Here is a 17,841-nt window from a genome sequence, read left to right as displayed (position 1 = left end):
ACAGTGGTCCGGTCTGGTGGTCGGTCAACGGTTGGATGGAGCATTAGAGATCCCATTTGGGTTCCAATTTATCAGTGGAAATTCAACAGGGATGGTAGCGAATCGTCGTTTAGATGTTCTTTAATAAATATTTCAAAATATCGCTGGACCCTAGCTACAATACCCTTAAACGTTGGTTTTTTTAGTGCAACTCAAGATGTCGGACCAAAACTCAAAACTTACTGTTTTTAAAATATGTTTATTTTGGTGAATTTTTACCTTATGCTAGTTCTGGGGTGTTGTGCTAAAAAATCATGCTTTTTAGTATATGTGGAAGAAAAATATGCCCGAGACGAATAATAGTGACCATAAATTCGAAGATGGTGCACAAAAATCAAGATATGAATGTGGATGTGAAAATGTAAAATGGAAGGTCAAACTTGTAACGGATACCTTGATGCTAGTTCAGACGACCGTGTGGATATCCCCATCATGGATGAGCACGGTTACGAAGAGCTGAGTGACCACATGGACGATCGGTATTCTCCAGACAGTGGCGTAGCTAGGAATTTGGGGACCCGGTGCGGTACCAAATTTGTGGGCCCCATGAAAATTAAAGATAAACATATTTTACAATGTTAAATCTATTCTTCTCTCCTCTAACTCTCAAAAAATCACGCCGTTGTATTTTGTACAAAGCGTTGAAACAAATCTCGACTTCTCAGCATTAGCGTGATGCTGGCAGTGGTGGCCAACTGACTGAAGGTTAAAAAATATTTTCTGTATTCCCTTCAGAATTTCTTCGGAGGTTTCTGCAAGGATACATCCCGGAATTCCATAAATGAACGTATTTTTTTTTCTAAGAATTATGACGATTTTTTTAACAATTCTTCAAGTAATTAATGATAGGGTGTCATTCAATATTTCTCTAAACACTCTTTCATGTATTCTTACAGTGTTGTCTCCGAGGATGTTTTCAAAAGCACTTCGAAGTACTTCAAAAAATTCTTGCATTGAAGCCTTTCAGATTTTTTTTTTTCAAATATTCATTCATAGTTTCTATCAGGAGTTTCTCCAAATATCCCTTAAATGATTTTTCCAAGTATGGAAATCATTTCTCCATTGATTTATCAAAGAATTTATCTTGGCATTACCTCAAGTACTCATAAGTTATCTTGGCGTTCCTTTGAAGTTTTGTTAAGAATTTTTCCAAAGATTCTTTTAGAAATTTCTCCAAGGATTCCTTCAAAAATTACTGCAACGCTTTTTTTCGAAAAAAATCTGCAAGGACTCTTCAAGGTGTTTCTCTAAAGTTTTATTAAGAAATCCTTCAAGAAATTTCAAAAGAATCCATAGGAAAATAATTTTTGAAAAATCTACCAAGGATCCCTACAGAAGATCCTCTAAGAAAATTCTGAGAGGAACTTCTGATGGAATTCTTTATAAAAATCCTTCTGGATTTCTTCCAACGAATTCTTTAGAATTCATCTACTCTACGAGTTTCCCCAAGGATTCCTTCAGGATTTTTTGCTAGCATTCCTCTAAGAACTCTTCTACAAATTTCTTTTGTGACTTTTGAACAGACTCCTTAGAAATTCTTTCGAAAAACTCTCATTCCCGTTCCGAAAAAAAAATATATTCAAAGTTACCGTCAAGCATCTCAGTCAGGCATTTCTACAGGATTTATTATTGATTCCTCCAGAAGTTCCTCTAAAAATTCGTCCAAAAATATCTTTGCGGATTCTTGGTAGGGTCAACGTGTCTTAGTAATCCTACGATCCTAAATTCAACTTATTCGAAAACAAAGCGATTACCGCGCCGATTGATTACGTAATTTTTATTATCATTCGTGCTCACTTCTAACAAAAATGTAAAAAAGCGCTTCAGTAGGATGAAAATAGGAGCGTATATGCTTACATAATTAGGGAATAGATATCTGATTTGATAAGATAAAATCAAATGATTTATTCAGAAGTTTCTACAAGGATTCCTCCTAAGACTGTTTTGCAACTTTCTTCAAGATTTTTTTTAAGAATGCCTAGAAGCATCTTTTAAGTGATTAATGCAAGTTTAAGATTTCATATAGGGTATCCATCGAGAATTCTTCAGGAATCGCTCCATACATTCCAAAAAATTCTAAACAAATTGCTTCAAAGGTGCCTTAAGAAATTCCCCCCAAATTTCCTTAGGAGTTTTTCCAAAGATTTCTTTATTAGTTCATCCAATAAATTCTCTTGCGATTTCTTCAAAGATTCAACTGATTCAAATAAAAAATTGTAAGAATTCTTTCAAGAATTCTCACAGAAATTCCCCGAAGAATAGTGGCAAAAAAAATTTGATTAATTATTTAAATTAACAATTTTTGTGTTTTTTTAGGAAATTGTTTGTGAACTTCCTTAGATTTTCGGAAATTCCTTAGGTAATTCGTTAAGATTTTCTTCGACCGTTCCATTGTAAATGCTTGTTTTTTTTTAATTCGCTAGAGTGTATCTCACAAAATCTCCAAAGTAACAATAGATGGAAATCCGTAAGGAATTATCAAATGAAATTTCCACAGGGATTACCAAAGAATTTTTTTGAGAAATTAACGGAGGAATTTTCTAAAATTGCCGTCTCAATTTACGAATTAACTAAAGAATTTTCAAAGTACCTGCCTGATGAACTTCGAAAGGAACTATTGAAAGAATTACAAAAGTCAAGTATGTTAGCAAAGGAACTGCCGGTGAAACTTCCAAAGAAATTGCTGAAGGGAATATCGTAGGGTTTGCCTGATACATTTCTAATGCTATTGCCCAAAGAATTTCGAAAAGTTATTAAGTAGATGTTTTTAAAAATAAAAACTTAAATCAATTTCGAATATTATTCAGAAAAACCAAACCAAACCAAATTTCATAGGAACTGCCGATATAGTTTTCAAAAAAAAAATCCAAGAAACCCCCAAAAATAATCTTAAAGCAATTTTAGGATCAAATCCAATAAAAATGGCTAGAAGGATTTCCAAAAGCTTTGTCAAAAAAACTTCGCCAAAGGTAATATGAAGGATTTCCACGGAGTAGCTTACAGGAAATTCACCGAATGCATTTCCAAAATAAATTAAGGTAATTTTACCAAAAGATTTTTCAAACGAATTGTCAAAAAAAAAACAACGAGAAGTTGTAAATGGAATTTCTAAAGAAATTTCTGTAGAAAAAATATTCTGAAGAAGTTCCCAAAGCCATTTCTGAAGCATTGCCGAGATCAAAGAAGTTTCCAAAGGAATTGCCTAACAATTTCTCAATAATTACAGTAGGAATTTCCAATGAAACTTGTTACAGAGTTTCTAATAAAAATCTAGATAATTTTTACCAAAGGAATTGCGAACACAATAGCTGAGACAATTGCCAAAGAATTTCTTTAAAATAATGAAGGATGTCGAGGGAGTTTCCAAATGAACTTTCAAAGATATTCCCTATCGAATTTCTGCACGGATTTCTAAAGCAATTACTGAAAAAGATCCAGAAGAAATTTCCAAAGGAAAATTCTAATAAAAAATGTAAGAGTTCTTTCAAGAATTCTCAAAAAAATTCGTCCAAGAATTTTATTGGATTTTTTTAATGAATTCGTAAGGCATCCTTCCAAGGCTTCCATCTATTGATACCATTAAAGATTTGATTAGCGATTACACCAATTTCGTTCGAATTTTCTTCACGAAGCTTCTAAGATTTTTTTCTTAGGAATTCATCAAGCATTTGTTCCCAATGAAGAACTCCAAGAACTCTTTCTTAGATATCTTTTACGATTTATCTAAGAATAACTTCAAGGACTTCTTTACAAATTCCTCCAAGATTTGTTTCGAAAGTTGCTACAGCGTTTCTGAAGAAATTTCTGTATTCCTAAGAATTCCATATAGAGCTTCTTAAATATTTCAACAAACGATTCCTTTGGAGCTACCCCACATGATCCATTGAGCAAATTTCTCAGAGAAATTATTTAGGAATTCTTTAAAGATTTGTTTTTAGAAATTTCTGCATGAATTCTTTTTGCAATGCCACAAATGTTTTTATTTTCGAAGTCCTTTCAAGGATTTCTTACGAAGCATTGTTCAAGCATTTTAAGGATTTTTTCAGAAGTTCTTCCAATAATTGCTGTATGAAATCGTTCAAAGATCTCTTAGGCATTTTGTTCAATTGCTCTTTCACGATTCAGAAATTCCAGTGAAGACTTCTTTTTCTCCAAGGATTTTTTCAAGCTACGTTACAAAAATTCCTTCGGGGATATCTCAACGTTTTCCTTCAGATAACCTACAAAGGTGAACACATTCATCCCCAAAGGATTCCTGCACAAATTCCCTCTAGGGGTACTGTAGTAATCCGTCAAGAATGTCATCAAAGATATCTCCAAAATCAACCCAATTATTCTTTCTGAATACATCTTAGATTCCATCTAGAAGATTCTTCGAGGATTCCTTTAAAAAATCCTCCAAATCTTCCTGCAAGCATTTTTACAAGGATTCTTTCGGGAATTCTTCCAAAATTCCTTCAGAAAATCTCACAAGAATCCATTCAAGAGCCTTACCTGATCAAGCATGATCCCAGAAATTCATCAAAGGCATTTTCCATGAGGAACTCCTGCAAGATTCCTTCTTGAAGAAATCTCTAAAAGAATCTTGGAGAAATCCCTTAAGGTTCATCTGCAGAATTCGTTGAAGAACTTCATGACATAAGCCTCGAAGGACTTTATGAAGGGATCCAAAGAGGTACTTCTGAAGGTATCAATTCAAGTATTCCAAAATCAATGCTTAGAAGTATTCCTGAAGCAATCCATGTTCAAGTTCTGAAGTAAATCTTAGAGAAATTTTTGTAGAAGTCTTTGAAGTAACTGCTAGATAAATCGTAGTACAACATATTCCCGAAGGCGATCTCGCAGAAACCCTTCAAGGAATGCTTGGGAAGAAATACTTGATGCAATCGTTGGATACATTGATTACACTTATTTTTCATACGAAAGCCGACAAACTATTGTTAAAACGGTTTCACCTGACATCTGTTCAGATCTTAATTTTCATAACTGCGGCCCCTGAATTTCAGCTGCTATTGTAAGCTAACTATGTTGGTCCTATTATTAGGATACCAGGGACGTTTTCGCAATGCTCATGAATTTTACATCCATATCGATACTGAATTTCGTAAAATTCAATTTTAATTCTAACACATTTTTTTTTAAATTTTGGGGCCTTCTGTGTGTCCCTAAAAAAACTCTTGATAATCACGAAGGGGCCCCCACATACCTATCAAAAGTTCTGCGATGTGTTGAACTTATAGGAATCTTTCGCTATTTAAAGAACTTTATTCATACCAGTGTTAAAAATCTTCCTAGATTTGGAGGCCCCCTGAAATCGGGGGTCCGGTGCGGACCGCACCCATCGCACCCCCCTTGCTACGCCACTGCCTCCAGACCCGACAACGAATCCAGAGTTGCAACGAAAGAGTGTGAGATTCAAATCAATTTTTAGTTTGTGCCAGACCCTCAATAGGGAATGAGCTACACAGGTTCTTATTTGTATTTATGATAAATTCAACAATAAAGAATCAAATATGGATTTTGGTCGTTACAAACTTCACGATGGCGGCTGTTGCATGGAGTTTTTAGCTCCTTAATTTAGCAATTTGGATTTACATGGTATCGGGAAATTGTCCTTACCAGCCCTCCATCGAGATATCCGTGGATACATGTGAGAAGTTCTCACTGTGTGGTTGCATGATGGTGGAAACAAACTAGACGCTTAATTGATGCCATTAAGTGCAAATGTGGTGCATTACAATACCAATGCCCAGACGCTACCAGTCTTACCAGAGTAGACGAAACTTTCGCGCATTCCACTAATTACACGTAATTTACAGTTTGTTGGACAAAGCTGGAGGTCATCTGCTGTAAGCACAAAGCCACTATCTCATCCGAAATAATTCATCCATTCATTGCCTCAACAAATCATCAATTCAAGTTCGCAATTTACCACCCCATAAATCTTGCCTTATCTACCAAGCGCAAATCTCACTTTTATTGGATTATGTCCTCAGACGCAATGGTCCCCAACCGACTCGACGGCGGACGAACGGACTACGGCAGACCGCAATTCCGAATGATGAACGCATTCCACACACCGCTTCCCCTTGGACACAAAGCGATGACGAAGGGAAAGAAAATCACAGAATAAAATTCGCTTTTTCCATCCCATCGACCAGACACCTTTATGGCTCCAACCGAAACGGATGGGTTCCACTTTTTAACGACAGTCAAAGTAGAAAATTTGATACCAATTAGTCATTATGAGTAATCTCGGGTCTAAATCTTGCCGTTGGTTACTTTTAAGTGCGTTGTTGCGGTCCAGAGCGTTTCTTGTGATTTATGACGGTGGTGCGGAAAATTGGGTGAATGATTAAAGTTGGAACGTGAACGGACTGCGGGTGATTCGGCAAAATTAAGAACTTGATGGAATACTTTTCTTGTGTTGGATTTTGCGCTGATAGCTTCAGTCTTAGGAATTTGATTTAGTTTATTGGATTTTATCTGGTTTACTAGTAGAAATACTAGGCAGCGTCATGTAATTTTAAAGCTTGGCCGATAATACTTACTTACCTTACCGGTCAGACCAAGGCCAGAGTATCTTTTGCTGTACATTAGGAGTCGTCTACATTCTACTCGTTCCATGGCTGTGTATCTCCAGCTTCCACTCTACGAAGGGTCCGCAGATCGTCTTCCACTTGATCGACCCACCTATCTCGCTGCGCTCCACTTCTTCTTGAACCGGTCGGATGACTTTCGAGAACCATTTTAGTCGGGTTGCTATCCGACATTCTAATGACTTGACCCGTCCACCGTCTCCTCCCGATTTTCGCGGTATGGACTTTGGTTGATTCTCTTAGCAGCTGCTGCAGCTCGTGGTTCATTGGCCTTCTCCAAGTCCCGTCTTCCATCTGCACTCCGCCGTAGATGCTACGTAGCATCTTCCGTTCGAAAACTCCAAGGCGCGTTGGTCTTCTGCACGTGGGTTCCATGCTTCGTACCCGCACATAGAGGACTACCGGTCTAATAAGCGTTTTGCAGATAGTTAACTTCGTGTAAAGGCTAACTTTGTTCGATCGTAGAGTTCTGCGGAGTCCAAAGTAAGCTCGATTTCCTGCGACAATGCGTCTCTGAATTTTTCTGCTGGTGCCGTTGTCAGAGGTCACCAGTGAGCCCAAGTACACGAATTCTTCAACCTCATCGATATCATCACCGTCGATATAAACATGGGTTGGCGGGCGCGATGATTCCTCCCCGGAGCCCTTTGCCTTTGGCTTTGACAGATTATCGACTAATCTGATTCGCCTGGCTACATTCTTCAGTCGGATGTACGTTTCCGCCATCGTCTCAAATTTGCGAGCTACATATAATATCAATATCATCAGCGAAACCAAGCAGTTGAACGGACTTCGTGAAAATCATTCCACTCGTGTTTATCCCCTGTCTCCTTAAAGCACACTCTTAAGCAATGTTAAATAGCAAGCACAAAAGACCATCCCCTTGCCGTAGCTCTCTGCGAGGTTCGAAGGGTCACGAGAGTGTCCCTAATACTCGAACTACGCACATCACTCGATTCATCGTCGTTTTGATCAATCGAATCAGTTTATCCGGGAATCCGTATTCGTGCATAATCTGCCATATCTGCTCTCCATCGACTGTATCATACGCCGTTTAAAGATCGATTAACAAGTGATGTGTGGGCACGTTGTATTCGCGACATATCTGCAACACCTGGCGGGTGGCGAACATCTGGTTCGTTGTAGCGCGTTCACCCATGATAGGCTGGTTTCAGGCTGGTATCTCGCACTTTAGCCGCAATACCGTGCCCAAGTAATAATTATACTTTTGTGACAATCCTGAAGTAATTTCTAAGATAGAATAATAAAACTTAGCAATAAAGCTCTTTGTACTTCAAATCTGAGAGTAAATAGGCATAAAACATCCATAAGTCTAATCTGGCCCACTCTTCAGGAGATCTTCAAAGCTGCTTTTGAAGACTGCTTTGAAACTAGTTGTATTTATGTACTTGCACTGATGATTGATTATCAGGGTGTCAGGCCATTCGGCCGAAGGTCATTAGGCCGAAGGCCATTCGGCCGAAGATCATTAGGCCGAATGGTAATCAGCCCGAATGATCATTGGGTCTTCTTCTTGCCGTTACGTTCCCACTGAGACAAAGCCTGCTTCTCAGCTATTAACTGATAGCTCCTCTGCAAATGACCATTTTGCATGTGTGCATCGTGTGATACTCAGTGATGGAAAACAGTGAGGAATGCAGCTGAGTAGACACAAACGCAAAGCTATCCTACTCGTGAACAACAGAAGCCAGAATACATTCGCACTTCCTTCACTCGCGAGCTAACGAAGCTGGTCGCACTCGTGATTGATTCGCGAAGCAGCTCTGAACATTTTTCAATTTTGTGAAAAAACGAATTTACACGGCCGACAGATTAACTTTTCAGGAACAAATAAAGCACAAAACACTACTATCTGATGGATAATTACTTGTTTTACTATTAAAATCGCTCTAAAATGCAATTCCCGCATCTCCACTTGTTCTTCGCGAATAAAAATTCATGAGTGTTTTTGTTTTTGTTTCGCAACATCGTTTACTATCGTTGGACGTTGATAAGGATGCGGGAAAAAAGGGGAGTTAATTTAGTTTAATTTTGACCAGCCAAGCTGTTCGGTCTGGATCAGCATGTTGTAAGTGTAACTTGTAATTGTCTTTTTTGTATGAAAATTGTGAAAATGTTCAATAAATGTTTGTTTTAGGCGTCTGATGATGGCTGAAGCGTAGTAAGCCGAAACGCGTTACGCACAAGAAATACATGCGAGTTTCATTACAATTCACCGATAAAAGCCAATCAAACCAAATAATATTTAACAAGAATAGCTTGAGGCATGTTAATCTTTTAGCTGTCTTTCTCAAAAGTGTCAACAGTGCATAATAAATTAATTCTTTTACCTAAGCATTATGCAGATGCAAACAAGTTTTGTTTCATGGATGAAATGTTAATTGAACTGCAAATTCATCTTCATCAAATTGAAATGGCTAAAGCATTAAAATTGTCTGACAGATCATTGATGACAGGGAATCAAAATTTCCCGTGTCATACCCACTTTTTCGTTGATATGCCGCTCAAAACATACGAAAATAACAAAGCGCCCCAAAAATAATATCAATCATTAATATACGAAGACATAAATTTCCTATAAAAACAACATGCTACGCCACTTTTTCAATTCTATCTAAACATGGCTGCCGTTCCAAGCGAACAAAACTCATGCAGCCGCCATCAATTGTTATTACCTTTAATCCAAACCCCCTCAAAATAATGATGGGATCAAGTCACCTTGCATGAAAGCTACCAGCCTTTATTGTTTTTACTAGTTATGACCTTAAGGCAGATGTAATCGTCTTAAATGAAACTTATTCGTTTTAACACCTTTTGACAATTGTTTGTTTACGTTTTTTATGCTAGAAAGTTGTCTCTGTACATTTCGCGGTGTTTTGCGTCAAGATGTGCCAATTCTATTTTGTTTCCCTGTATTTTTTGCAACTAATAATGACGTGCAACTTACTAAAATTACACTATTTGGCATGAGCTTGAGCAGAGTCACAGTAAGTACCGTCAAGGCGCCATTCATCGTGTGCCTTCAAACCAATACAACTTTGTATTGGTGAAATTGAAGGGAAATTGTCATATCATTCAACAATAATATGGAAATAATGAAAAAATATTCGAAGGCACACGGTGAATGGCGCCTTCACGGTACCCATTTTATTTTCGATTCGCATAGCCAGGGCCAGGTTTACAAATGTGGTGGCCCGGGGCCACAGTGTTGTGGGGGCCCTTTATGTAGAGGATATATTTTTGCCCATATAACAAGAAAAAAACCTAAAACAAAACTTTCTTACAAATATTCTAATAAAAGTATTAATGTCGATGGGGAAGAATTTACATCTAGAACAATAGGCAGAGCTAAGAAAAATATTGATATCCTTCAAATTCATAAATATCAGATTTGAAATTATAGATCTTTGCTACAATTTCTGGATAAATTGCAGGTCAACCACCATGAAGAAAGAACCACAGACAAACAGACGTCTTACTCTACCCACTTCCCATCATTTCTCTTTTTAACGGACTTTTCAAATATTCTGTAGTTCACAAATCTCGTTTTTGCATCGTTTGTGCTCCTATTTGACATTTGCTTACTACCGCCATTTACTCAGTGGGTTTGCCAAACACAGTAAAATTAACATTGGGCGATTATACTTTTGTGACGATGGTTTTAATCGCACTTTGTTCCAAGTAATACGTCTGTTTGTCTGTGAAAGAACACTAAACAATAACTTGTCTTAACACGATTGCAAGGGGAGGATCTGACGACCTCCCAAAAGAAATTTCCACAAAACTCTGAAATCAAAAAGGAAACTATAATAGAAAATGCTGAAGAAATTTTAGAGGGAATCCATGAATTATCATTTCTAATAAAGTTCTTGAAAGTTTTATTTATTTTTATCTGTATAAACAAAATGTTTAGCCCTTGGCTAGTTTATCTCGGGATACACGGTTTACTTCCCTTCCGAAGGAAGAGCTCACATTTTGCGAGTTTGTCGGGAGTGGGATGCGATTCCATGTCCACGGCGGGATAGTCACGTACTTTAACCATCACACCAGGTCCGCTCCACTTTCTGAAAATCTTTAGCGGAAAACCTGGATAAATTTTCAGTCAATTTCTCCACAAATTCCTACTGAAATTTTCTCTAGGATCCTATGGATATTATCAGGAGTTCACCATGGATTCATGCTTATTTCAGCAAGCAAATTATTTGACTCAAAAAAGTAAAACTGAAAATCTTCAATAATCTGTCCAAAATTCATGCTACATTTTCTCTGACACAATGTTTCAACAATTCTGTTTTTCTTCGATTTGAGTAAGTCGTAAGCTGTCGAAGTATAATCAAACTCAAGAGTTTTAAAAATACCTCTAAATTAAAAAAAATGTTTTTTTTTTTCAAAAAAATTTAAACAGAAAAAAAAACAAACACATTTAGCAAGAACATTTTAAGTCTGCAATTTATAGAGTTATGGAGTTCCTCTAGCATTCAATCGAAGATTTTCTTCAGGATTTCCGGTAGTTTTTATAGGCAATTGCACAAAAATATATTATTGAATTTTGGAGGCAAAATTCAGAATTTTACTATATAGCTGGATGAATAGTTGCAGTCTTTCTCAAAAGAATTACAACATATCACATACAGCTGTATTCATAAAAATAGCAATGAAAGCCGTTTTCCATGCAAAATGGCCAACTTTGGCGTACTGTATCTTTGTTCTCCTATTAGCTATTGAGCTGAAAATTTGGCAGCAAACTACAAATATGGTGAATATTGTTATACAGTGATAGACATTCGTTTAGCCGTGGCCAACAAATTTTCAAAAAAGTGTCAGGAAACTAATACAAAAGATTTTATGATAACACTTTTTAATCGTAGTGATAGCCCGAGCAAAGTCCAACAACAAAATTACAGCAAATCGAAAACATGATTTGTATTCAGCAACAAATTGATATCATATTTTGATATCATTTTATCTTTACTTAATTTGAATTCAAATTTTGCTTTCGGTTTGATGTCATTTTGAATTAATGTAAATATTTAGTGTTATAATAGTTTTTAAATCTTTCAGTAAACTATGTGAAGTAATTCTAGGGATATATCATTAATGCAATTGCATTATTGCATTTAGTATTTGATATCAACCGAAAAACTCTACATTTAACGATTTTTCATTTTTCTTGCGCTGATAACAAAAACAGTTATCAATTTGCTATCATCGATAGCAGGAATGGTTTTCAATTTGCTGTCACAGGAACATTTTTCTGCTCTCATTTTTGATGTTTTAACCGTTAAAACGACCAAAACGACAACAACCTGAGTTACTAAATTTACAATATCACAACATCAAAATTAGTTTTCAATTTGCTATCAGACTTTGCTCGGGAGCATATCTAGAACTGTTTTATAAAAATGTGATACATCACACTTGCATATACACTGAAACAAAAACGAGGGTAAAAACCCTTCAAATGTTATTTTTTGCCTAGACATTCGTTTAGCCGAATTGTACAATTTTTGAAATTCCATAATAAAAAACTAGCAAATTTCGAAAAATATCCAACAAAATCATTTTGTATGGTGACCTGCATCATAGATCGACTTGTAAATCATGAACTAGATCGTTTTGGGAAGTGTTGCCATATTAATTTTACATGCATCTCATATTAATATGTCATAATACAGGTTGGACTCGATTATCCGGAGACTCGATTATTCGGAATCCGATTATCCGGAATTTTAGACTCGATTATCCGGAGTATTTTTATTGCGAATTTTTTTTTTTATTTCAATGATAAAATTTGACATAATTAAGTATTATAACATAGTGCTGACACGATTTTGGAAGCCCTCGATTCCGTTTTCCTACGATTTTATCAGCTTTTTGACCCGATTATGTTAGCCTCTTTAAACGAGAAAATTAAAATATTTTACACTCAACATTAACATTTTACAACTCCAGTATTTTACAGTGCATCTCAAATTTAGTACAGTTGATAATTTTTGGCGTCATATACAAATTACGTAACAAAAAAACGCTAAGTGTTCCATCTGTTTTCAAAACATGCCGTGAATCATCCAGGAAATTTTCCAAGAATGATAACTGTTTCTGGGATTTCTCTAAATTTTCCTTCAAGGGAAAATTTTTCAGAGATTTATTTCCTTTTGCTTGGTATTTTTCCAAGAATTCCTCCTGAGACTTCTTTGGGAATTTCTGCTGAGATTCCTCAAGCAATCTTTGCTGGAATTCCGCCAGATATTTCCCGAGGAAATTTTACGAAAACTTTTCCGGGTAATTCTTGTTGGGATTCCATCAGGATACTATCCTGGAATTCTGCCATGGATTTTTTTAGTTGTACTTTAAATAAACACAGGTGGATTTACAGTTTTTATCTAGGTATTATTTATGGGATTCTTATGGGGCTTTCTCCAGGTATTTCTTAAAGTTTCCTCCGAAATATTCTGTTGATATTCCACCAGAAGCCCTTGAGGATTTATTTAGGTATTCATGCAGAAATTTATCCTAGGATTTGTTGTGAAACGATCTTTGCCGAGAGAAACAAGCAGGGATCGGTCCGGCCAGCAACATAAAGACACCACAAACAAATACATGAACTAAGTGTGCAACCCTTTATTACCTCATGCTTGATTGCTACCTTCCTGCCCTAGCTCATCCTAACTTCTAATCTCTTCCATCTTCTTCAACGTCACTTTCTTCTTCATTCTGTTTCTTCTTCTTTAGCGGTACTCACGCGCTTTCCTGGGTGCACCCATGATGTCTTCCGCTCCTTTTGTCGTTTTGTCCGCTGCTGAGACGGGCTAGATCAGCCGTAGGCTCACTGGCCGACTGACGGAATCGGACGGACGGAGTCGCGTCCTCTTGGCTCCTTCTTCCCACAGACGGCTGCTGTCGTGACCAGGGATTTCGAGGGATGGTTTCCAGGCTCCTCTCTTCTGATTCCGGATCCAGCAGACCCCTCGCCCGGTGAAAACCCTTCCGGCGTTGGATGCCGAATCGCTTGAGATCCAATACGGGGCACTGGCAGCTGTTCTGAATTGTAGGCTGTGAATAAAAAAGCCCTAGCACGTTTTCGAATTAGGATCGAGGTACTCTTCAAACGCCTAGGTGGTGTACTTACTCCTCTTCTGGAAGGCTTTTTACTCGGCTTCTGAGATACACCGTAGGCCAATCCGGCGAGCGATGTCGTCAGTCTGGAGATGTTTGTTTGGTGATCTGTGAGGAAAATGCTTGGTTAGCTCACATCACGTACTGCGAGAATTATGACTCACCCACTACTGTTCGATCTAGAACGGGTTCTCGGCGTGCTTCATCTGCGAATCTGGAAGAATCGACCTGTCGCTGCCCGATTCGCCGCGTGAGAAATGCGTGACCTCCACACGGGGCGTTTGCTCGCTCCAACCTCCACCAGCTCGAACGAAAATCGTGCCTTCAACTCAAGAAAATAATATTGGGTCATTACTCCTTTCGAGACGGCCAATAAACTGACTCACCCCAAAACAGATTCAACGGTGACGCGGATCGAATAACACCTGGTTTGACGCTGTTGCAAATCTTCCCGCAGGTGGTCCACGCAATGGCTCGTCGATGGACGATTGTGATCGCTGGAGTTTTCGTGTGGAATCAGCCGTCTGTCACCTGGAGCAAAGGAATAACTGCATGTCGTATTTTCATCTCGCTGCTGATTCGACTCACCTTCAATTTCCTTCTTGCTTCCTTCGTTGCGGATTTTTGAGCCAAGTATTTCCCGGCGGCAATCTTTCGTGTCAAGATGAACACCACACGATGTACTCCGGACGGCAACTCGATCACTTCTCCCTCACTCGTCGATGCAGTGCCCGTATACTTTCGGACTCGCTGTTGGGTGTGTTTGTGTGTCAAAGCGAGCGGAAGTAGCGGGATGGTTGGATCGGCAAGCAATTTTCGAGCACTGTATTTGTTTTCAAGGCAGCGCTCTTCGCAGCCTTGGTGCCCCACGAGTTTTCGTATTTATGTTTCAACTTTGTACTTTAAGGAATGCACACATATCAAAATTTGCTCAAGAATAACTCAAAACGTAACAGATTCTTTCAGGAATTCCTCCAGATATTTTTCTTCATTATTTTCTACACGATTTTTTGCATGGGTTTCTTCAGAAATTCTCCCGGATATTCCCAAGAATTCTCCAGGAAGTTTTAAATTAGGCTTGTCCAATTTTTCAAAAAAGTTCTCTGATTCTCAAGTCCACCTCCATATTTTAATTCGCATTCAAAAAGAAGTAACTGATCAAAGCTTCAGCCAAATCCATTGAAATTAAGAGGTCCAAAGCATGATTGCCCCCGAAAAGCTAGATTTTAGGACACATTAGGCTTTCACGAATTTAAATAATTTTCACTCAACTCCTACATCATTGATGCCAAAGAAGTAAATAACTAGCAAAAGCAGTTACTTATTTTTGGATGCCAGTCAAAATATGGAGGTGGACTTGAGAATCAGAGAACATTTTTTAAATTAGACAGGCCTATTCTACCTATATTCCTTCAGGAGTTTGATCAAAATGTTTGTTGGGTTGGCAACACTGCTCCCAGTATTGTGTGTATTATAGACACACGGAAGAGACTGTTTCTAGATTAGAACACTCTGAAAATCAACGCTGAATTCATCATACAATAGCCTCATTCACTTCAAAAGTTTTTTTTCTCGTCCCTCAACATTTTACACAAATCACACCCCTTTTCCTCAACCATGCCTTCTTTAGAGAACATCCATTAATTACGTTACGCCAGAATTGGAAATTTTATACGATTTTTTTCGTGACGTACTTGATGGATAGTCCCTTACTTGTACTTGTACTTAAACTTGTATAAAAAGTGTGACAAGGGTAAGCAGCAAAAAAAAGTTTTTTGGCGTAATTTATGAACGATCCCTTATTCGAATTTTTGGCTACACCACTGCTTCATTAAAATAAAATAACAAAAACATATATTTTCATAAGTTTTTGAATTTTGATTTTATTTTTATATGTGATTCGATTATCCGGAAAATTCGATTATCCGGAGCGAAATAAAAATCGATACTCCGGATAATCGAGTCCGACCTGTATTGTAAATGTTTCCAAATTGAGATTTGATGTAGTTATTTTTATCGGAAGTGTTTCAAAAGAATTTAATGAAAGTTCCATGGCGAGTGCAGGTTTAAAATTTACGAAATACAATGTTTTTATCAGAAAAAATAACGCAAACCACCAAAAAATCACGTATTTAAGTATTGTTTTGATGAAATATGAAACCATCATTGCATAAATCATAGGGTTTACTACTATTACGTCTTCTAATAGCTCCCAATATCTTCTATACTGTATTCTGACTGAAATAACATACATTGGACGGCTCACATTTCGAGAAATGGCGCCGAAAGTATTCAAATTTCTAGCATGAACTACTTGTTTCATAATTAAGACGTTCTTTTCAAATAAATTATGTTGAAAATGAATGTGGTTCAAAAATTAGACTAATTTATAATATATTTCTTCAGAGTGAATGAAATAAACCAATTGTTTGACCATATCTTGCATTTTTGTATGAACATCTACTTTTAGATAAACAGGGTACAAAAATTCTGACAATTCTTGCAGTCATTTCACTTAGCAGTCTTCTAACTTATTCAGTAATGCTAGTATCAAACAAGTATACTTTACAGGCATTAGGGCACGTCTTTATTTAAACGCAGAACTATTTATATTAGCTTTTATCAATTCCATTTTAAGGTCTAACCAACCAAAAACCAATATACTTAATTTTTGCATGACGTTTTATGCAATAATTTGAACATTTTCAACAATTATGCTGTGTCATATTTTCAAAACTGCTAGTCTAGCTTACGTTTGAGTGTTTAAAGAAATCATTTTTCTTAAATAAATTTGTTTATCATCGCTTCTCCTTATCGGGACATTTTTTTTACAATATTTCTCTGTATTTCACAAATAAATAAACTTTTAAGGTCAATTATCTTGCTAACTCGTTAAACAATATGTAAAATTGACACGGACACGTTTAGTACTTCCAGTGAGCTATTCGCTCTTTGAAGGAAGCACGACACTAGACAACGGACTAGCATGCAACGCCCAGTGGCGCAGCCGAAAACTTTTCCTGACAGCTGCGGCGGGAATCGAACCCGCGCTCCTAGCACGATGCGACTAAATGCTTGGTGACACTAGCCGCACGGCCACGAAGCCACACCAAATTGATTAAAATAATAGCAGTGTTTGTTTTATTTTTTTTTTTCAACAAACATTTTTAAAATTTTTAAATTAAAACATTAACACGCAATCAAGGCGGACACTGTTCGAATAGCGTGCGAAAATATTTCTTGCTTCTTCAAGGTAAAGGTACATTTCAATTTATTAACACTGCTATTGTTTTGAACGATTTCACACAGTGTTTAACTTTTTCTTACGAGTTTCGAAAATTCGCAGATTTTGTTATAACAATATTCACCATATTTGTAGTTCGCTGTCAAATTTTAAGCTCAATCGCTCATAGTAGAACAAAGTTACAGCATGTCAAAGTTGGTTATTTTGTATGAAAAACGGCTTTCGCTGCTATTTTTTTGAACACAGTTGTACTTCCAGTAAACAGTAATTTGAAGTTCTTATGACAAAAATCACTACTTTTTTTTTCTTGCTTCACCTGTTTTTCGTGAAGTGAAATTTTGTGGGGGCCCCTAAAATGTGGGTGCCCGGGGCCCTGGCCCCCCTTCCCCCCGTAAATCCGGCACTGCGCATAGCTGTTGCCTGTGTGAGGAATTCGTTGAAGGCAGGACGACAGCAGCCAGCTACTCGCATTTTACGACCAATCATAAAATCATTATTTCGTTGACATGATTACTTTTTAGCACTAGAATGGCTACATTATCAGTGAGCAAACATGTTCATGTGTTTATATTTGCATGAGAAGGCGGTTTTCCAACCATTCATTATACATGGATTGAAAAATAGTTCGTTGTCTTATTATTATTTCGCATAGTTTTGTTCCAGAGTAATGGCTCTAGCTAAAGAATAGAAGGCTTCAAGAAGTTTTTAAAGGAGGATTAGCCAGATGGAATGCACTTGAGTAAACGAAGCACAAACTTTTAATAAAATATGTTGATGTTATGGGTTGAAAATAACTTCAAATATGCCCTAAAACTTGATAAA

The 17,841-nt window shown here is 37.2% G+C and overlaps 1 long non-coding RNA gene across 3 annotated transcripts; it reads right to left on the bottom strand.

The window, feature by feature from the left end:
• Window positions 1–13,256: 13,256 nt before the first annotated feature.
• LOC115267861 (uncharacterized) lies at window positions 13,257–14,721 on the bottom strand. Of its 3 annotated transcripts, none has more exons than XR_009999333.1 (3): window positions 14,162–14,721; window positions 13,940–14,103; window positions 13,257–13,883 (listed from the first exon to the last, which is right to left on the bottom strand). It is a non-coding gene; the product is annotated as an uncharacterized LOC115267861 (long non-coding RNA). The 3 variants fall into 3 exon arrangements; XR_009999334.1 differs by having other exon boundaries at window positions 13,257–14,103; window positions 14,162–14,306; window positions 14,364–14,721; XR_009999332.1 differs by having other exon boundaries at window positions 13,257–14,103.
• Window positions 14,722–17,841: the final 3,120 nt, after the last annotated feature.

The sequence above is a fragment of the Aedes albopictus genome, chromosome 3, assembly GCF_035046485.1.
Source record: "Aedes albopictus strain Foshan chromosome 3, AalbF5, whole genome shotgun sequence".
Taxonomy (NCBI): domain Eukaryota; kingdom Metazoa; phylum Arthropoda; class Insecta; order Diptera; family Culicidae; genus Aedes; species Aedes albopictus.
Note: the sequence above shows the minus strand (reverse complement) of the source record. Positions and strands in the feature narration are given on the sequence as shown.